This window comes from Alligator sinensis, unplaced genomic scaffold (genome assembly GCF_000455745.1).
Source record: "Alligator sinensis unplaced genomic scaffold, ASM45574v1 scaffold157_2, whole genome shotgun sequence".
In the NCBI taxonomy this organism is placed as follows: Eukaryota; Metazoa; Chordata; order Crocodylia; family Alligatoridae; genus Alligator; species Alligator sinensis.
In genome coordinates, this window is record NW_005842107.1 from 1,952,248 (window position 1) to 1,974,393 (window position 22,146).

At 44.6% G+C, this 22,146-nt stretch overlaps 1 long non-coding RNA gene across 2 annotated transcripts in view; it reads right to left on the reverse strand.

The window, feature by feature from the left end:
• The window catches only part of LOC102386421, a 129,098-nt gene that overhangs the window by 54,180 nt on the left and 52,772 nt on the right, over positions 1 to 22,146 (reverse strand). Inside the window, exons 2-3 of one of the 2 annotated variants that reach the window (XR_001358086.1) lie at positions 8,589 to 8,665; positions 7,402 to 7,500 (exon numbers count right to left, since the gene is read on the reverse strand). This is a non-coding gene — a long non-coding RNA (uncharacterized LOC102386421). Of the gene's footprint in view, positions 1 to 7,401; positions 7,501 to 8,588; positions 8,666 to 22,146 lie in introns of those variants that run through there. The other variant, XR_323938.1, reaches the window with a different exon arrangement.

A 22,146-nucleotide genomic window follows, 5' to 3' on the forward strand; every position in this document is an offset into this window, starting at 1 on the left:
AGGCGCCCCCATTCTACTAAGCACTGTGTAAAAACAATCCCTGCCACTAAAAGCTTATAGTCCAAGAAATGACTTGTGCAAATGTGGCAGAACTCCAAAAACAGGCAGTCCAACAAACAAAAGAATGAAAATGGAGAAACATTATGGGTTACCAGGACTCCGAGTGGCTATTGTGAATGCTATTTTAGGTCCGACCCAGCATGAATGCTGCGCGTGGAAACACACAACGAACTAAATCATATCCATGTCACGCATTCAATCCCTGGTATTCTGTTTTGGGAACAATTAGGAACTTCCACAATCCTAGGAGATTTCTTTGTTTGTGTCCTTCAAGCTGTCTGAGCTTTGGGGACAAATGTTGAAGGCTTGAAGTCGATACTGAATATTGTTTAGGTCAGCCTTGCAAGTTCAGCATTGCCTCAGAAAAGAAAAAAAAAAAAATGCTGTCTTAACTTTATCTGGGCTTCCAGGACTTCACTGCAGAGGTTTACTCAAGCAACTATTATTTTAATATTTTTTTAATTAAATCCTTGAAGCAAACTGTTATAATCTAGAGATTTCTCAATATTAATTTGGAGAGACAATACACCCTGGGAGAAAAGTTACCTCCTTTAACTACTTAATCAGCATTCTGCAACTCGCGCTCTAAATGGATAGATGCTTTTGCCATAAGATTCTGTTCCTGCTTTTGTCTAGAGCCACACTGAGGAGCAGACAGAGAGATGCAGCAATATGCATAACCTTTTACTTAACTGTTATCACAAGGAAAGCAGTTACTGTTGCTATGGCTGTTTGGTCAGCCTGTCAGCCCATATCACTCCAAGCGCTCACCCTTGCTATAAAGACATTCCATATTTCACCCCCAAAAATGTTAAAAACCCTCTGAAAGAGAGAGGCCAGATTTCTATTAGGGTTTATTATTTTTTTTAATCTACTTGTGCTAATGCTGGTCTATAAGCTTATCACTGACACAAGGCCAGGCAACTTAGCAAGAAGTGCGTGCATTAATGTTAAATGGGATGTAATGAAAAATAAGGCATGTGCGTGTGTTTTCTGATTACTGATGTTTGAATTTTTGTTTGTGTTCCTCCCACTAGGTGTTTCCAAGGTCAGGAAAAATACTGACTGAAACCATGAGTGATGATTTTCAAGTGCATCTAAACTGCATTAAATCTCTATGCTGCACACACTACAATCTGAAGCCTTTCCCTTATGAGACTATTATTTCTCAGCATCTTGTTAGTCCTGCTTTGCACATAACCTTGTGAACCATTCAGCTTTCTGAATAACTATCCTTAGGCCTAAAGGTGCACTGTCAACCTTTTGTGATTAGACTTGGAAATTTAAATTAATTTTTGTTTCAAACACAACCTTGTGGGCTGAGTGTTTGAAAAGTGCTCCTCCAAGGTAAGTTTTTAAACAGTTCAACAGAGTAGGTGAACTGTGTGAGCAGAAAAAGCCTCACAGGATAAACCCATCCACTTGAGGCTGCATGAAGCCTTCTTATACAAAAATCTCTTAGCTGGTAGCAACAACATCACTGCCACCCCCATGCCAGCCAGAAAGCATTGTGTAAGGAACAATACTCCTAGTCATGGCAAAAACAATGACTAGACTGTTGCGGGGGGGTCCATCTCCTTTCCCATCCTTTTTCTTTTTTCTCAGAGCTATCTAGAAAAGAGATTTGAGCATGAATCTGTCATGAGGGTTTTGGAAGAGTGGCATTGTGCAGTGTTCTGGCCTGTTATCTTCGCCCCAACCCACCCTTTGTACACTGCCTCCAGGTTATTCACTGTGCTGATGGCATGTAGCTGTGCCACCCCATGCCCATTAGACAGTACAACATCTTTACTTTCCCAAGGCAAGGTACGCACTTGAATAAGAGCAAGGCAAGCTGGCAAAGTCTCCATCCCCAACAAGATAGAGACGACAAGTATGAAAGCAATTAAGAAGTTGGCAGGGGTGGACAGGGTAGCAAGGAGAGGGAAGATGGGGATGTCACTCCTTGCTGAAGCAGTAAACACACTCCTGAACAAAGTGCCAAGAAACCCCAATCTCAGTCTGCTCTGCAGTTACAAATCCCAGTCTGCCATTTTCCATTTGCCTTGGCACAGCAAATGCCACTATGAATCCTGGGTATTCACCCTGCAGTAGTCATCCATGAGTTTACCGCTGCCAGATACAGTTAATAAAATAGACCTTTTGTACAGGTGCTCACCGTTTTCTAACCCATGTTAACTGATTTGCATCACACAGTTCAAAACAAATTTCAATTTGAATTAAGAGTTAGTAGATGATAATCAGGAAGGTTTTCGCACATTTCTGCGCTTCTACAATAGAGACAGGAGAGGCCTCTGGTGCCCCGCATGGGCCACCTCCAGCCCTTTAAGAGAAAAAAAAAAAAACCTGAAGAAACCCTGGGAGTCACTGGTCCTGCCGGCATGGGGCAATCCCCGCTGCCCCATGCCAGGTGGGGGACTCTGCATGAGCCCCCAAAGCCCCAAAGCTGCACCAGGAACGGTAAGTCCTGGGGCTTTTCTCAGCTTTTTTTTTTTTCTTGAAAGGCCAGAGCCCCAGCAGGCGAGGCAGCTGTGGGGGGGGGCCAGGGGAGTGGGATCATGCAGAGCCCCCCATGTGGCATGGGGCAGCTTACCAGCTCAGAGTGGCTAAAGCTCCCTGCTGCAGCCACCAGGGACTGCCTGAATCAAAGCTCTCCGAATCTTTTCAAAGCTCTCCAGATCTTCGGCAAAGATTCAGACCTTTAAATTGGTCTCGATTCGATTTGGATTCAGAGATTTGGCCACCGATTCGGGCCAAATCTCCTCTGAATTGAATCACCACCCGAAGCTTCGCACAGCCCTACATTCAACCTGTTTTCCAGAACAGATCCATATTTATAACAGCTATGCTGTGTTATGAAAAGGAAGCTGTTACAAAATGTCTGGATTTTCAAAGGTTCAGAGCCCTGGCAAGTCCCTCTGACTGCAACAGAGTTGGGGTGATTTCTCCCATATTTTCTTTGGTACTTCTTGATTTTTATTCCCATGGCATAATTCACCTTGTGTATATTTTGGAAGGCCCATTCAATAACCAATATTCACAAAGATTAGCTGTAAATACTGCATAAACAATTATCCCCCTCTACTATAAGTGAATGCCTTGTAACAAGTAAGAAAAACCAAGCACTAGAGAAGAGGAAATAAGTAATGTTGGAGGGGAGAGCTATCCAAGGTTTTACAGAAATACTTATCACTAATACTATAATGACTGTAGCTTAGTCACATCTGTCTGGCAAAAGCATATAAGATGGCATATAAAATTATTGTTATCTGTTTCTTTTTTCTGATGTAATATTGAGGCTCTACAAAAATAAAATAGAAAGTTCTTTTAGCACACAGCAAGAGTCTCAGGATAATGATATCCATTACAAATATACAGGGAAATTGTTTGTCAGGGAATAAAGCAATATGATAAAAACTCAATGCAATATGTGTTGCCCAACCTAAATTATCCCTTCTAGGCCAACAGAAGCTTTAAATTACCCATGCCATACTAAGCTCCATAAGCCTTTTCCCCATGCTTTTCAAGTTTGTAAACTCCCTTGGATGGCAATGACCATTATCAATAGGTGTGTATGCCAGGAAAGAATCACAATTTCTTTCAGACTACCTTGGGGTCTCTTATATACTATGAAATCTAAGCAATTACACTCTGTTTTCCAAGCTACATATAATACAACAACAACAAAAGAGGAAAATAAACCAGGAGAAGCCAGCACTGTAACCACTGGAAACGTGAGAACAATTATGCTTCTGAAGCACTGAATATTCTAATAGGGATGATAGATGACAAAAGCTAAGACAGCCCGGTGTGCCTAGCTATTAAGCTTGTTTAACATATGATGGAATGAAAAAAAAGACAAGCGCCAACAAAGATGAGGAGAAACAGAGACGCGAAAATAATTCAAAAAATAATAAAGGATGGATGAGCTCTTAGGCAGCTGAACACTGCACCTTGTAGGACAAAGGGGGAGTTATTTTAAAAAATGCTTTAATAAAAATGCTTCAATAGGTTGAATAACCATTGGCATGCTGCAAGTATATTCTAGTGAAGTGTAGTGCACGTACAATGTTTTACAACCATAAGGCACACCGCCATCCTCTCTTATTTCATGAAGCAGCGAAGGTTCATCTGCATATTACAAATGGGGAAACTGAGAAAGTCCTGAAGGTTGATCAAGGCCATGTAGAAAACCTATGTTTCAGCAGTGCTTAGAATACCAAGTAATTCTTTTTTTAAATGAAATCTTCATATTTTCCCAAGCAGGAAGCAACCGTGACCACCTGAAACCTGAGATCCCACTCCTGCCTTTGTTTCAAGGTAATCTGCATCATCACCTATCCTCACAGGAGGTGAGAGGCTTCATACCAGCTATGAACTGACTGCCCAGAGGAGTTTTCCATCTATTGACTCCTCTGTGAAATCCTATGAAAGCTGAACTTTCATTTCTACCCAGGAGAACTTTTACAATCTTTTCTCCAATGCCTGATGAAGGGTGTTTGTGCCTGAAAGCTTGCAATTAAATAAATTTTTCTGCAAAAATCTTGTTGGTCTAATAAAATATAGCATCTCTACTATGAGTCCTGATTGTCTTTTCCTCTAGACCAATAGGACTACAACCTGGGTACCTGAAGTAATAATTATTGCCTTCAAAAATTCAGTTCCTGTAATGATAGGCAATACTTCTCTGCAGAGAACGTGGCTCAGCCTTGTGGCTGCAAGACAGTATTTGGCAACCTTGGTTCCTTCAGCTGCAATCTGAGCCTTAATGGAAAAAGGTTATTTTGCAAAACTAGGCATCGTGTGCCATGGACCTCAAAGACCAGCTCAGCATAGCTACCTGATCTTCAAGAAAAAGGGCATGGAAGCTAGAGAGCTCATATTGCTTTGTAATAAGTTGCCCTCCCAAAGAAAAGAACCAGGTACCTTAGTTAAAACAAGTAAAACAGGTTCTTGTTCACACATCTAGGTAGCAAGATGAGCAGTTGTAAATCTCAGAGGTCAGTTAGGTTAAAAATGGTTCTCTTTTTACACCCAGTGATAAGTTATTTCCTCTTAACCCTCAGCTGTTATTGCTTATAGTTTGTCTCTTTAGACCCTTGATAGATTTTGTCTGAAAGGCACACTTATGTGCCAGTCTCTACTGTAAAATGCCTGTGACAGTCAAGAAGCCTTGACTTTCATAATTTCTTGCAGCAGCCAAAAAGTTATACTCACTTAGATTGAAAGAAAATAGTCCACCTGCTTCACACTTGGATCTGTACTCTGTGATACCACCCATCGGCATGTGTAGATGAAATGACAGCCCTAAATTGAAGCGTTGAGTTTTTAAAGACACCGCTTCAATTTAGGTAGATTAAACCCCCTTGTTGTGCACACACCCCGCTGACTTACCTGCCTCTCTAGCAGGGAGGGGAGGGCGAGCTGCCAGTGGGCGGAGCAGTCCCTGGCCTGTCAGGGGGCTGGTGTCTTCCTCAGTGGCAGTAACCCCCAGTTGACACCCACCTGCAGGCACCCAGCTCGGGCAGTCCTGGGGGGCACTGGAGTGGCAGAGGGAAGCACTGGGCCCCCATACAGCTCAAGCAGGCCGGCAGGCTCAGGGAGGGAGTGGGGCGGGGGGGAGGAGATCAGGCTCGCTGCTTTTCTTGGGCAGAGCCTGCTTTCCCAGGCTGCTGCCAGGCTGCCTGCAGGGCTTCCTGCAAAGCCCCTGAGCTGCACGGATCCCAGTGCTTCGCTCCGCAGCTGAAGGGGCAGCAAATTAAAACTCCTTGGAGGAGTTTTAGTTTGCTGTGCCCCAAGTCATTTAAGGTGCATTACACCACCAAATATCCTACCAGCAGCTAGAATTAATGAGCAATACACTGCCGAGGCATGCAAACACCAACACCATTAAAGCGGTGCAAAAGCATTTAGCCTGTTTTAAAGTGTCATGCACTATAAAGTGCATGCCCCTTGTTTCGTCTACACATGGCCCATGACAACAGCAGGGAGAAGCTTGTTCATACGAGTGTAAAGTGCGAAGGGTATACATACAATGTAGGAACAAATGGCTGATATGCCATAGTTCAGGTCCAGAAAGCTTATTTGAATTGCTACAAGCTCATTTAAAGGCAAGTTCCTGCTCGGCTTTACACGATCGAGCTGCTGCCCATAGAATGCAAGGCTCTTTGTTCATGCCTTTGACTCAGTGATGTGCAATACAAACACACGCACCCACACACACAAAGCAAGACCAGCTATCAAATGGGAGATGCTAGTAATCACAGCTGCAGCTAACTGGAGAGTTTAGCTAGCAGACAACAAAAGGTGCTGAGGGCATGACTGGATGCTGCAAACACAGGCATGCCTGTTTATAAATCTCTTAGGGATATCTGTCTTTAGCCTCTTGGTTTAGCAATGATGCAGCAGACTTTGAAAAAATGACAACATAACAGGCAATTTGGTCCATGTAGCTCAGTGTCCTGCCCCTGAGGGATTTCATTGTTTAGAGGGAAAGATATATTAAGATCCAAAGAGTAAGAGCTGAAATCAGTGAAGTTTAAACTGGAAATAAAGCAGAGATGTTTAACTGCAAAAGGAACTAAACACAGGAACTATTTAAAAAAGGAAGAGATACGGTAAATTCTACCTCATGTGGAAGTTTTAAAAATGGAGATTAGATTTTTTTTTTTTTAAATGATATCCTCTAATCCAACTAAAACGCATTGCAACTATAGCAGATTGCTATGTAAAATTTCATGGCCTCTAGGTCAGATATAAAGATCACATAGCCTCCTCCTGATTTAAAAAAATAAATAAACCATCTCCCAAAAAACAGAACATGGGTTTAGGTCTATATGGATCCCATAATCCTCAAGATGAATTCAGGGCACACATTCAGACTGAGATCAGCAGTTGTCATCATTAGTCCTCCATTTTGTCCAGGCTGAATGGGAGCTATTCAACTCTACTGCAGCCTGGTGGGATGAGAGGCCGGCAATACTGAATGTCACCATAGACCGTGCTTCTGCTCAACACTCAGCTCTGCAACGGCGCGTTTCAAGGAGAGCCGTGTGCAGCTCTCTGGAGGGAGGCAAAGAGGGTGGGGGACGAGGACAGACAAAAAGGAAAGGTGAAATATGGAAAGATTCCCCTCAGTCAGCACACCGTCTCCCATGCCCTCTACAAAGAGCAAAGGAAATTCCACAAATAAGAAATACATAGGGGAGCAACCATCCCTTGCCAGACGGGTCTGCCGTTTCTTCACATTTCCAAGCCTCAGTGATACACAGCTGCACCTGTCACGAGGCATTAAGTTATGTCAGCAATGTAATGCAATAATAGATACAACTGGTTGTGGCAAGTAAGAAAATGACAAATCAGTCTGGAGAATTTGAAGAGACAGTTTTCGGGTGGAACGCAGGTGCAGGAGCTGGGCTTTAACAAAACTTCTTTCAAAAGCTGGAAGTAAACAATAAAAAAGGCCATTTTATCCTAAGTAGATTTTAGAAAATAGGTTTCTATCCAAATGTTTTGCCACAGCTGCAAGCTGCAGATTTGAAAACTGACAAACAAGATTTCTTTCAAACTCAAATATAAAGTGAGTGGCAGAAAGGAGAGAGACTAAGAGCTCCGTCCCCATTAATATCCCACCACTTCATTTTAACAGGGATGAGACACCTTTAGAAGGTAAGGCACAGTGCATATGCTTATTGTTGATGTGTCACTAGACAAAAATCCAACCACTCATGAATTCACTACTATTCCTACCCAGCAACATGAAGTCAGCCCACCTCTTAGATGACATGCTCTTCCCCATCATATATTTTTATACAATTCTAATAATAAATAAAAATGCTAATGCTGCTAAAGAAGTTCACTTTTAGTTCCAGATGCCTCTTTTTTTTTTTTTTTTGTATTGAAGGTTCTGGATTCACCTAAGTATGCATCAAGAGACCGCTCTTCACTGCTGCCAAGGTTTAGCATGGCCCACATCCTAATTGGCTGTCTCCCCTTTCAACTTCACACAGGCCACATTATCTGCTATTCATTATTGTCATCCAACCCACTTCTTCTCCCTGTGAAACAACAGCTGAAAATAAGCAGGTGAGCCAAATGACCCCCAAGCATTCTGCCAGCCTCTTGTATCCAACACCTTAGAGGTGTGAAAACTTTTGTTAATAATTTTCCTGATTAATACAAGTGTTATAATTCATCTCATTTGTATCTTGGGAGCCAGGTTGGCTACCTTCTTCTCTAACAGGCTAGCCAACCGTTTTCTATAAAACATAAGCTCCAAGGTGTCAAATATTTGAGGGTTTCAGACACTAATGGAAATGCTGGGGAAAAAAAAAAAAAAACATTTTGTGTGCAATGATCATTTACTGGACCACATCAATTCTCTATATAATAGTTAACGATGGGTGCATTCAACACAGCCACCGCCAGTGCTCCCCAGTGCTGTGTAGTTTCCCACTCATTGCACACAAATTGGTCTCATTTCAAAATCGCCATTACTTTCTGAAACACCCTCATCATACTGCCAGTACCTGCCATTGAGCCTTGAGCATGAAGTGAAGTTCTCCTCTTAGATCCATGAAGCAGCATTTGACTCAAGGATTCGGATCTTCCATTGATGACAGTGGGAGTTGTACGGTAGGAAAAGGAGAAAGAAAAAAAAAAAAATCAGAGTTCGGTGCTACAATAAAGATTTAAGGGGGAAACGCTTCAGCAAGCTGAAGGTGTGGTTTGCTAGCTGAACTCAGTAATACAAAAACAACCGGCAGTGAAAGGGAGGCACCGAATTGATCAAAACACCTTTGACATTGTTAACATGAAACAATTTCTAGCTGAATGCATGTGGGAACACTGACTTTTTTTGTCATTTCTAGATATATTCTTTTAAAATGGGGTTAGTTCCATGTACACGGCATGAATTAGGGTCTTGTTACATGGCCATTTTGGGAGGCTCCTGGAGCTCTTAACCCCTGGGCTGTCCACACATTAAAGTGGTTTTAAGCTCTCGTTATGCAGCTCAAAGTTATATCACTCCATGGCAGGATTATCTCTGATTCTCACTACCCAGCTCCTGTTCTTTTAAGGCAGGGGTGGGTAATTGTTTGGGCTAAAAGAGCCACTTAGGGAATATTGGTGACCTGTCACAGGCCAGGTCACTACCCCATCCCCAAAACTCCCTAAGTGGCCCTCCAGCCCAAATAATTGCCCACCCCTAATCTAAGGGCAGAGAGATGAGTAGACAAAGATTAAGGGAACCTAACCTTTGTTCCCCCTTCTCCTTGCACCCCCACCTGGAGTCCCCAGCACATGCACCAAGTTCCCAGCACAGAGAAGCTTTGCAGGGAGAAGGGGGCCAGGAGCCATGGATTATCCAGGCGTAGCTGGGCTGGTCCAGGCCAATGCCGCACTATGCTCCTATTGCACTGCTTCAGACCATGTGGGTGCAGTTGGCGCAGCTCTTGCCTGACTTGGCCTTGTCCTGGGGACTCGGGGTCAGGCAGAAGCCATGCTGGGGTCAGGCAAGAGCCATGCGAGGCACTCCAGCTGTGCCCACATGGCACAGCCCAAAGCAGCACATGGGATGGCACCCCATTAGCAGTGCTCACACCCCTACCAGTCCCTGGCCCAGCAGAGCCTAGATAACCCATGGTTCCTGGCCTTTTTGCCCCTGCAACCCTCCCCCTCCAGTGGGGAGAGCCTTACTTGAGCTTCAACTCATGGCGGGCTGGGCTTTCTGGTTGCAGGGCCAGAGCAGTACACAGACAGCCTCACTGGGCAGAAGCCTGACCAGGAGCTCAGTGCCCCCTGCCTTGGCATGCACACTCGGGGATAGAGGATGGAACAGTGTGGGCCAGACCGGGTGGGGAGTGGCTGCTGCAGCCAGCCTACATGGGAGAGGGGCAAGAGGCACTGAAAGCCAGGGCAGCTGCAGAGCGGATACAATTCTCCTTCAGAGGAGCAGTGATGGGCTGGACAGATCCATTTGGCAGGCTGGATCTGGCCCACAGGTCATAGTTTGTCCACCCCTCGACTAAGGTGTGGCCACTCCCCACAGGTGTGCTGTCCAAACTGAAGTCCTCCAGTACCCCAGGCTCCCTCACACCCCACCCATACAGCAGAGACAAAAGCCAGTCCTGGCTCACCAGACCTCTAATGGCAACTGATGGCTACAGCTTCTAGTCCTGCCCCTGCTCAACAGGCCTCTAGTGGCAAGTCACAGCTGTGCAGGTGGGGGAGAGTCATGAAGGTTTCTAGACTAAGGGTGTAACTGCTCCAAACGCCAAGCTAACACTAACACCGATCAGCATTTGTGCAGCTCACAGTGTAAGGTTTAACAAGGCCCTTATTCTTTTGGTCACTACTGCAACTGAGCTGCACATTTTGCATCTTATTCTTAAAACAAAAGATAGCATTAACAATATGTCAAAACTCATCCATCAGAGATGCAGATAACTCCAGACACCAGACACACCTCAACTCACAGGGAGAATACATATTAGCAGATAAATCCTCAGTGGTATTTACCCTTGAAAAGTTTCTGTTTGCAAAAACCTTTATTTTTTTTCATTATGAATTCCCATTAGGAAAACAAGTGAAACCCAAGAAGTATAATTACCAACTACAAAGGATAAGTAAGGGCCAGCCTACATAAGAGAGGCTCTGCAAAATGTGGTCTTTGAGAGCACTGCATCAGTGAATCAGCACTTGTATTTACAAGTGCTATCCTGCTACCGGAGTTTTTACTCCACAGCAGTACATGAGAAGATGCTGACCTAGCTGGCTGGGGCACAAGGGTGCTTCAGTGCAGGGGCTCCCTCCTGACTAGCCCCTCACAGAATCACCCTCGTGCCCCAGCCAGCCCCTCCACAGCATGTTGAGCCAGGGGAGCAGACCCGGGCTGGCAGGCTCACCCGCAGGGCCCCCTGCCAGTTGGGGTGCTCCAACCTGGCTCAACATGCTGCTGGCCCAGGCACATGTGTAGACAGTGTACCCAGGAGCAATAAATGGTGGTGTGATAAGCACTGGAGTTTATTGCATTGCCTTAATATGCTCATGTAAATGCACCCACTATCTCCTAAAATCTAAGCTAGACCATGAAAGTAACTCCACCTCAGCAAAACTGAATCTGAAAAAAAAAAATCTCACACAGAGATTTAGGTGATGCTTGAAAAGCTCTTTGAACATGGGGAGAACTATGCAATAGAAGAGAAATAAACCAATATCCTTACAAGGATATACCTTTTCAACTCAGCAGCGCACTGTTTCAATTCAGTAAGACACCGAAACAATTAATAAGTTGACTATCTATTTGTACATTAAGCTAAAGCAATTTCTTCCTGTGACTGAATTTATGACAGCCATTATTCACTTGGTAACTAGTTACATAGTAGTAGCACTCAAACACACCATTGTTTGAAAAAGTAAATAGAAGATTAAATGTTGTGCTGTTTTTATTTTAACTTCATTTTTTTAAATCAGTTGATTTAATGAAACAGAGGAAAATTCCTAACGGTAAAGAGGAGGATATCCATTTTTTTTTTTTTTAATATCACAGAGAATTGTGTCTTTGCGCAATCCTTTTAAGCCAACCATAGCAACACACCTTTAACATTTTTATAATTCTTAGATTTTTTTTAAAAACACATTTGAGACTCAATCAACGGTGACAGTTCCCTAGGAAATCCTATTAGACTGTTAATAATTGTATCTGTAACAAGCACGGTTAAAATCAAGACAAAACTAAAACAAACTAAATTCTCTCACGGTACTCATGAAATCCTAATATAAAAAGAGCTAATTGTTAGGGATCTCACTCTAAACGGACACAGTCAACCCCTCAGTGGTGCTGAGCTCTTGCTACACACTTGCAACTCACAGAGCTGTGGGTGCTCAGCCGCTCCCAAGATCAAGCTTCAAGAAGCCTTAACGATATTTTGCTCAGAGACGAGACGAGACGAGACGAGACGAGACGAGACGACTGCAGTCACATGGATTTCAAACTCATGTGGATGGCATTTGCTTTTGAAACCTACTCACCGAAGCCAAGGTCATTACTCTGGAAATAAGTCTCCTCTGAGGTGACTGACACAGTTCAACTCGTGAAACACCTTCTCTAACCCTACCACGCTTAAGGATCTTCATAGCAAAAGTGTGAGAAAACACTTTCTAGCATGTGGTCTATGCAATATCAAGGGAAAATAGAGTAGATGACAGCTCAGGCAAGTAGCTGTGCACTAATGGTTCTGCCAATCCTTAGTATCCACAAATCATTCATTCATTTTCCCACACATGCCCCACCCCCCAAAATCATGAGATTGGCTTAAAAAATCATTTATTAGAAATAACAGATCCTAAGATATTATCATCTCCTTTGCTTACATATTGAGCCTTCAGGCTTCCCAAGTTGTCTCTCGAAGTACAAAGTATCAGGAACAGAAAGTACCACATACCAAAATGAGAGCTGAGGGAGATCCTTTTCTTCCTATAACATGACTCCAGGAGCTGCTGTCCTCTAAACACACATCATCCAACCCAGTATAAAAAATGAGAGCTGCAATTTGCAAACAGCAGCAGGTGGCAGGAGAAAGAAAGCAGGGACAAAGAGAGAAAAATCTCTTGCAGAGAGGGGAGAAAGCATGGCTCCAGAGCACCCCAGGCCAGGCCCAGAATAGCCAGAAGATGAGCTCCACACCCATCTGGGGAACATGACCCTTCCCATGCTTAGTGTGCAGCTTTTCATCCCAGAGCTGTCTCTCCTCCCACAGAGGCCCCAGCTCCACTGGCCCCTACCCAAGCCTCTGGGCAGGATGAGTTGTAGCTCCGTTTGCTGGACCTGTCTCTGCTCTGGGCCTGCCCAGTGGGTCAGGAGCCAGTTTTGCTCTGCACTGGTTCTAGGCAACTCCCACAGAGTAATTGCAGAGCTGCACCATGCAACCTCCACACCAGCTGGTCCCCACAGTAGCTCCCAGCAGCCTCCTCTGCTGCCTTCTCTCCAGATGGGGAAAAAAACCCACTGATTCTTTCTTCCCCTCACCCCTTCTAACCTGAGCCCCTAGCTAGTGGAGGGACAATGGGGGCCATGGGATAGAGACACAGATGGGAGGCACAGCATTGCAGGTGGAAAAAGGCAGGAGACACAGGGACAAGGGGAAAAGGAGTAAGGGCTGGGAACACATGGGAACAAGTCCCTTGCTGGTGACAGAGGGACACTGTCAGCAAAAGCAACATAACCTTAAAGCAAAGCACAAGCTCTCCCCCATAAATCTGATACAAAAGAAAGTACCATTCTTTGGCAACTCCTGAATAAGACAACAAAGAAAAGCCCAAGGAATATGCAACAGAGCAAAGATAAAAAGCACCTCTTTAATATGGATCAGCAGCCTCTAGGGTGTCTCCTGTGCAAATGAAGCAGCAACCCATCTTTCTGTGAAATGTTTGTGCGACCAGACTCTGGAATAGACTCCCAGTGGGCGTGGTGCAGGCACCTACCCTGGAGATCTTCAAAAGGAGACTGGACACACACTTTGCTGGCATTATTTGACCCCAGGAGCCTTTCCTGCCCAGAGCTGGACTGGACCTGATGATCTCATGAGCTTTCTTCCAGCCCTAAACTTCTGTGAAATGTATTAATAGTGAAAATGCTGCTTGCATTTGATTTGATTACTGGTCCCTTAGCTGGCCCTGACTCATTCACCAGCACCCAGCTAGCAGATTTTATAGTACTGCTCTTCTTTGAGGGATCCTCAGAGGCAGGTGAGGACTCTAATGTGAGGTTGGTAAATCTCTACCCTTACCACTGGCTGGGGAACATGTATTATTTACCTATTCTGATTCTATTACTTTTTCTAGCTATAACTAAGTGTGCTTCTCCCGGCTGATCTGGTTTGCCTCGTCTCACTAAGTAGTTGCTTTGACTAAGACAATATTCCAGAAGGTTTTTAAGGTATGAAGCAAAATGTTTAAGTTGGACAGGAATTTTGATGGGTTTTCAGTCAGACTGCCATGCCAGGAGCTGACAAAGGGAGGGAATGCCAGAGAGAATGGTAGGCAAGCTGCATTTCAGGCTAGACTGTACAGGGCATTGAACACAGGCTGAGGTTTCCCTCGCTTTATACTGGACATGCATTCCTGGAAAACAGTGCGTAACTCAAATTCACATAAAAGGAACCCGCTTTACAATGTAACAAATAGAGATACGTTCCAAGACCTCGACTGTACTGGCCCCAGACCCATTTCTACCACTTTTACAAAACAATTTTGGTACTCGCCAACAGCAGACAGTGCACACAACCACAGGGCACTATCATAACGGGGACGGCAACTACAGAAACACGAATCGCAGACAATGAGCAAGGAGCACAGAGCCAAACAGAAGACTATATTTTGGTGCACGTCACTCCCACAATGCAGCGCACAAAGCAGCTGACTGTGGGCTTCCATTGCACTGATCACATAAGACTGAATTTACCTCGCATATAACAAATTTTAGGTATAAAAGGGTCATCGCGTAAGAGTGAATTTGCACATACAGAACCTGCGTAAAGTGAGAGAAACATGTATAAGGAGGGAGAAGACTTAAAAACGAAAAACAGAGAGACTCACACAGTTCTTTCCTTGCTTCCCCTTGGCTCCAGAGAAAAAGTAATTTACTCATTGTCTTCATAGCTACAGCTTACTCCAACCCCTTAGAGCTGGCTGGCAGTGGTGATAGTGCCAAGCCCTGTCTACACCCTACCTTACCTGTCTGGTCATCGAGGACAAATAATGGACCTGTGAAGCCTGCTCTTTCCTCCCTAGCTGGACTCTGGCAGGCAGAACTGGCAGGTGGCATGGACATATGCCTTTTTCCTGCCCTGTATGTCCTGCCTCATGGCTAGGTTACATAAAAATGGAGGAAGAGGGCCTCAGTGATGACTAGGGCTTCTGTAGCTCCTGCCACAGAGTCTAAGCCATCAAAATGTGCACTTGTGACTTATGAAATTGGCCCAATTTTTGTGAAAAGCCTCTACTTTTTTTTAAAATAAGACTATTCCCAAATGTGAATTCCAGTTCTGATTGGACAATTTAGTCGGCAACCTTCCAGCTCTCAGCTGGCAGGGGCAAATTCCCCATTTCAATGAAAAACTACCATTTCTTGGCAGTTTCACAAAAAACAAAATCGGGGTCTCAGAACAAGGCGATGAACGTTGATGTTCAAACTTTAATGAAAAAGAAAATTGAAGTCAAATTCAGAGCTGGGGTAAAGGATAATCAAGTAAAGTAAACAGATGTGTACCTACTTGTACCAGGGCTAAATATGATCCTTACCAACCTAAGATTGACTCATTACAGAAAATTAATACAACTGCTCTTATATTTGAGCTAAATGAGTACTTTTAAGTTAAGGCTTGAGCTTTGATACGGTAAGGAGTATTCTCAACTCCCACTTAAATTGGGATTGTGCTCCTATTAACCAATACAGCCCTGAATAATTATGTAACCATGAATGAGATTAAATTAGAATTGCAATCTCATTTTCGCTGTTGAAAGCCCAATGTAACTAGAACAACAGGCAGGGGGCACATCTACACATTCAGGTAAAATGATAAACTTGGGTGCATTTTGGGCTAGAGTTTATTGCTCCCAGGTCCTGATTGGCAGGGTGCCCAGGAGGTCAGCCTGCCAGACTAGGGCTCTTCTGACCCAGCTCAACATGCTGCAGTGAGGCTGGCTGGGGCATGAAGGTGCTCCAGTGTGGGGCTAGCCAGCAGGCAGCCTTGCACCCCAGTCAGCCCCATCAGCATCTACATGCGTGTAGCTGTGGAGTAAAGAACTCCACCACAGGATAGTACTTATAGTTACAAGTACTATCCTGCAGTAGACTTAATTAGTTTACTCCGTCCTAATAACAATGCATGTGTAGATGCCGAGACATTTACTGCAGAGCTAATCATGCAACTCCATAGTACGTCTCTCATGCAGACACACCCAAGATGTATCATTTGGACAACATGGAGAAGGAGGGATCTATGTGCAGTACTGACTATAAATATCATTTGCTCCTTAGATTTTTCGCTTGGTATTAACTTGCCCAAATGCCAGGAGTTAAATCCAAAGAAGGTGTAAAGAATGTCTAGTGGAAAACAAAGCAATGATAAGGGTAGGGCCCCTTGAGGAAACAATGGGGATGATCTATCAATTCAACTAATTAGGTAGAGACTAGAAAGGAAGGGGATCCTTACCCTCCAAGATACTAGAAATGGAAGTAGTTGAGAGCATGGCCAGAGACTACTTTGGATGTGCCAATAAAAGCTGACAGCTAAAAAGGATTTACACAGAGAAAGGAAGAGTTCACTGCTTCTAACTGCCAGATTCAGAGTTAGCTGGGCTGAGAAGAATTACAGAAGCTGGCAAGAAAAGGTAGATGTAAAGCCAGGCATATAGACCTTTCATTGTTTTCATCCTTTGTATTTTCAGGGAAAGAATAAATCATGTTTTGTTTGGAAGACACCATTTCTGTGGCACTGCAAAATGTATGTTGTCACAAGTTCCTAAGGGAAGACTCTTCCAAGTACCAAAAACTTAGTTGGGCCTGTTCTTATGCAGTTAGGAATCAGGGGACTGCAGCACAGAGATCCAGTCTAAGTGACTGAACCACATGTTTTGACCCAAAATGTGTGCTTGTCACCCGAGGGGCACACAAGAGGGGTATAAATTGATTTATGGCACAGATCACCCAGTAGGAACAGTGGCGACATATAGGGGATGCACGTGCACCCGCCGAGAGCACCGGTGCACCGCCTGACCGGCCGCACGCACCACTTAGGTGATGGAAAGGTGGGGGCAGGTGGGAGCGCCAGTGCCCCTCTGGCTAATCACTGCAATCATTTCAGCTATTTCTGAGAGAGGCTGCAGCCACTTCTGGGATCAGAGCGATCGGCCACAATGACTGGCCCTCATGGGATCACCCGTGGGGGGCAGGATTGGTCACAGTGGGGGCCCATGCCCCCTCGACTAAGGTGCCACCAGTTGCCTGTGAGTAGGAAAGTAAATCTTCCAACAGAATAAACCCCACTCACAGAAGGTTAGGGCTGGAAGAGACTCGCGAGATCCTCGGGTCCAGCCCCCCTGTTCTGGGCAGGAAAGGCTGTTGGGGGCAAATAACCCCAGCAAGGTATGCATCCAGTCTCCTTTTCAGCATTTCTTCTAGGCCCTCTCAAAGAAATTAATTGTTAGTCGCTTCGCCCCTGGCAAAAAGTTTGGTGATGATACTAGCTTCTCTCAGCAAGAAAGTATCTAGTAAAATAATTGTAGGCAACTTATTCTGTCACCCACAATGCTTAATGTGATCCTTAACAGAAGATAGGATATACAGCCGCTGTGATTTCCAGAAGGCAGGGGATGGGAAAGAAACACACATGCACAACAGAGAATAGCACATCCCGGAAAGTGCTTGCTAATGGATCTCTTAAGATAATGTGTGTCATCATTCAGCCAGCATTTTAATCAACAGGGACAACTTCCTCCCAGTGCTCTGAATTTCATAAATCAAGAAGAGTCCTAATTAAAATAGTTTCTCAGCAGTGGCTTTTAGATTACTGCATGCAACTCAGGTTAAAAAAAAAAAAAAAAGAACGTGTCAGAATAAAGGATACATGGAGACCAGCAAGTGGTACAGATAAAGACATGCCTTATGAAAAGCCTTATTTTCCTTGTTTTTGTTGTTGCTTCTATTACTCTTTTCAGTAAAGGCTCCACCACCACAGATCTCCTCGAGGCAAACCTTACTTGGTGGTGGTGGTGAACTTGCAGCACCTACTGCAATAAGAAAAGTTTTACTTTTAAAACAGGCCCAACAAACTGCTAAATGAAGCAGAATCCATCTGTACATTAACAAAATAACAGCCAACTCCCGGGCCACTCCATAAGTCCCAGGTCTAATCCCTCCCTTTACTAGCCCCTAGGAAACTTTCATGACCTCTTTCTCCACATAAAATCTGAAGTAACATTTTCAAAAGCTCCTATGGATGTGTCTGCGCCATCTCCAGCTGAACCCAGGGAAGGATCCAAAGGAGGGTGCAGTGGTGCCGTCATACTCCCTTTTGGATCATGGAGATACCTTTCAGTTCACAGGAGCATCAGCCAGGGACTTTAGGTCTTAGAAGCAGGTAAAAATCTACACGCTCTCCCCACTCTCTGCACCTCCTCCCTTGCCTTGTGTGTGCAGGGGCACTTAGCCTCCTCCCTACCTGCCACTGCCAAACTAGGGGCAAAAATTATGTATAAACCCATATAAATGATCAGAAACTGGTTCAAATCTGTAACCCTACAGAAGTTCAGTGTGCATAAACTGCTTTCAAAATGTCCAAAATGGGTCTAAGACAAACTTGGATGGATGTAGTATCAGACCAACTTTTGTCCCATATCCCACCAGATTTAAGTCAACTCTCAGTCCCCCAGCATCCCAGGATGCTTAGAACCTCCGCTGCAACCCCCCACCCCACTCACAGGGTGGGCGAGCTGGCCATGACCCAAACAGTCTGCTCCAGCTAAGCAGGGAGAAGTGCGTTAGCACCCCCCAGCTTCTGGCCTGAGCCATCACAGGTATGCGGGCTGCATTTCTGGAATCAAAAGTGAATGTCTGTGCACTTGCTTATTAGTTCAACCCACACAGTTTAGACTAACCTGAAAAAATTGAATCGATTCAGCCTCAGGCTTTTTGACTCTCTATACTTAGCCCCACTGTCTCTGGCTAACCCAGGAGCTCCAAAGCTGCCACTGCCCCACTCCAGCTGTGGTGTATGGTGTCAGCAGCAGGCAGGATGCACCTGGCTGCCCACCCTCTGGCATTTCCCAACAGCCTGAGAGCAGGGGCAGGGAGAGGGAACAGCTGCCTGCACACCCACTCCCTACAGCCCCAGTGGGAGCAGGACAGGAGCAGCTGGGACAGTGAGGGTGGCAGGCAAATCTCCCCAAACCCCTACACCCAGAGGAGTAAGTGGAGAGGGCAAGGAAGGGAGTGGGACCACAGCACAGACGGGAAGGAAGGGTGGCCGAGAGCAGAAAAGCAGAAAGATTCTTATTTGATTTGATGACTAAAAAAAAGTTCCCACCAGTGGCTCCCATGGCATGATGTGCTTGCAGGGAATGCAGCCACTGCTTCCACCTTTTAAAATCCTGGATCCACCCATGACCACTGTCAAGCATACCCTGTCCGCAGGCTCTCCCGTCACCTGCCACACCTCAGAAAGTAGGTAACAGAGCTCAGCATTAATTGTACTCCAGCCGGAGAGAAGCTCTGCAGCATGATCTCTCTCGTATGCTAACCTGACTATATTGCCTCCTTTGGAGGGATTCGATGTATGCAGTGCCTGTAGTATAAGCAGGCAGAGTTATGATACAGTATGAACAGTACCAGTGCAGTTTGTAGCAGACTCAAAATAGGATAGGCTGTACCAATGCAAATCACAAGTTATTCTGGTGTTTCTTGTAGAGGTTTGTACCAGCTGATACCTTGGGGTTGACAGTCCAGTGCATTCAAGCCCTGAGAAAACCAGAAATGCACGAGTGTCCATGCAATTGCATGCAACGGAGATGAACAATAAATGTGCACACACAAGATGCATGTGTGTATATAGTGCCTAGTTAAACATGCAACCAGCCATTTTGATGCCCAGAACATGGCCTATACATGCACTTGAAGTTGTACAAAGTTTCTACAAACCTACACTGCAAGACATTTCCCACCAGTTATCTTGAGACACCATAAAAGACTACCCATTTCTGGTTGCATATTACTGTTTATTCCCACACCCCTTGTCCGAGCATGGCGTGCTCTCTCATATTCACAGGAATGGATTGGGAATCAGGAGATTCCACTTCTTATATACCCCCTTCCCTGCTTGAGTTTGAGACCTTGAAAAGGTCAGTTAGCTGCCATCTGCCTCTGTTTATCCATCCATAAAATGGGCATAGTTGCTTCCCACAGTCCTCTGATCCTTGAAGGAACAGCACCCTAAAGTGTCAGGAAAGATTACAAATGAGAAAATCTGTCTCTCTCTCTCCCCCACCCTTTTTTTTTTTTTTTTTTTCTTTTCTTCCAAACCCTTAAATTCTCACTGGCTTTACCAGAATTCATGCAGGTCTAATCACCACATTTTTTTCAATTCTCCTTGATGCTGTTGCTGTAACATTTACCCATTCCTAATACAAATGGGAATTAAAAATTCAGTGGTGCAAAAATTAATTGTCCAAACAATAAATATTTTGATACCAAGAAAAAAAGTAGGTCTCTAATTTGCAAAGCACATGCTACACAGAATCCTTAAGGCTTCACCTGCTTTCCTGATCTTTGACTTCTTTTGCCCTGATTTTAAACTGTTCAATGGAAAACTTACAGGCCACTATAAATTAATTATATTTTCATTTTTCCCTTTTTTTTTTTTTTTTTTTTTTGCCAGGACTTGTCCTAATAATCCATGAAAGTCGGGGCAAGGGGAGAGAAAAGGACTACAGCATGTAGTAACAGCACATTTATTCTTTTTCTCCAGGGGCAGGCACACAAAGCTGCACCATGTGGGCCTGCTTGCCTAAGCTTGACCTCACATTGACTGTAAAATCTTCAGTCTGCAAGAAACACATGTAACAGGTAAACAAGCCAAGCAAGGTCACAGAGCCCATAAAGCACTGGAAAGCAACATCTAGGACCCCAGCCTCAGCTGCTATAAGTCAGCAAAGCTCTGTTGAAGTGAACAAAGCTGTGCCAGTTTATAGCAACTGAAGACTTGCCCCATAAAATATACTTTGTATAAAGAAATACAGCTTCCACAGAACCAACTTATTTCCTTCACTCCTACAGCTAAACAGATGCTTCAGTTTGACAAGTAGGTAAGTAGTATCTTTTAAAATACAATGTACCATATAAAAAATAATAATCCACAGACTTAACTTTTTCCCTGGTTTCCAGTGTAACTCCGTAAGTTTTAAATCAGTTCCTTCTGATTTACCCCAACATGAGAGGGAGGAAAATCGCAACCCAAACCTATAATTTATTTGGAAACACAAGATAGACAGATTGGGTCCTGCAAAATAAGAATTTGGGTCAGCTATAAATGAGAGGCAAGGATGTCTTAGGGTGATATATTTTATAGAATTTACTATGTAGTTGGAATAAATTTAGGCAAGCTTTTGAATGCAAGACATTCTTCCTCAGGTCTAACTTTATCCCAACTATATAAAGTGGTCCAATAAAAAGATACCACCCTGAGACATCCTTGTCTCGCATACTTTCTGGACCATCACGGATACACCATCACTCTTACACTACCAATCTAGTCTAAGGACAGAGAGAGGTTTGGATGAGTTTAGACAGGGACCTTATTTATGAACTTTCATCTTGTGTGATGTAGGATTCACAGTGCTAAATACCCCTTCCAGAAACTGAACCTGGGGAAATTTCATAGATTTCATAGACATCAGGGCTGGAAGGGACCTCGGAAGATCATCGAGTCCAGCCCCCCGCCCAAAGGGCAGGAAGTCAGCTGGGGTCATAGGATCCCAGCAAGATAAGCATCCAGTTTCATCTTGAAGGTGTTCAATGAAGGCGCTTGAACCACCTCCGGTGGCAGGCTGTTCCAGACCTTGGGGGCTCGGACAGTAAAGAAATTCTTCCTTATGTCCAGCCTGAAACGATCTTGAAGTAGTTTGTGACCATTCGACCTCGTCATCCCTTGGGGCGCTCTGGTGAACAAACGTTCCCCCAGATGCTGGTGGTCACCCCTGATAAACTTGTAGGTGGCCATCAGATCACCCCTAAGCCTGCGCTTTTTCAGGCTAAAGAGCCCCACGGCTCTCAGCCTGTCATCATAGGGTCTGTTTCCCTGACCTCTGATCATGCGCGTGGCTCTTCTCTGGACTCTCTCAAGCTTCTCCACATCCTTTTTGAATTGTGGAGCCCAAAACTGGACACAGTACTCCAGCTGCGGCCTCACTAAGGCCGAGTACAGGGGGAGAATGACGTCCCGGGATTTGCTTGAGAAGCATCTATGGATGCAAGCGAGACGTCCCGGGATTTGCTTGAGATCATCGAGTCTGACCCCCTGCATAGGCAGG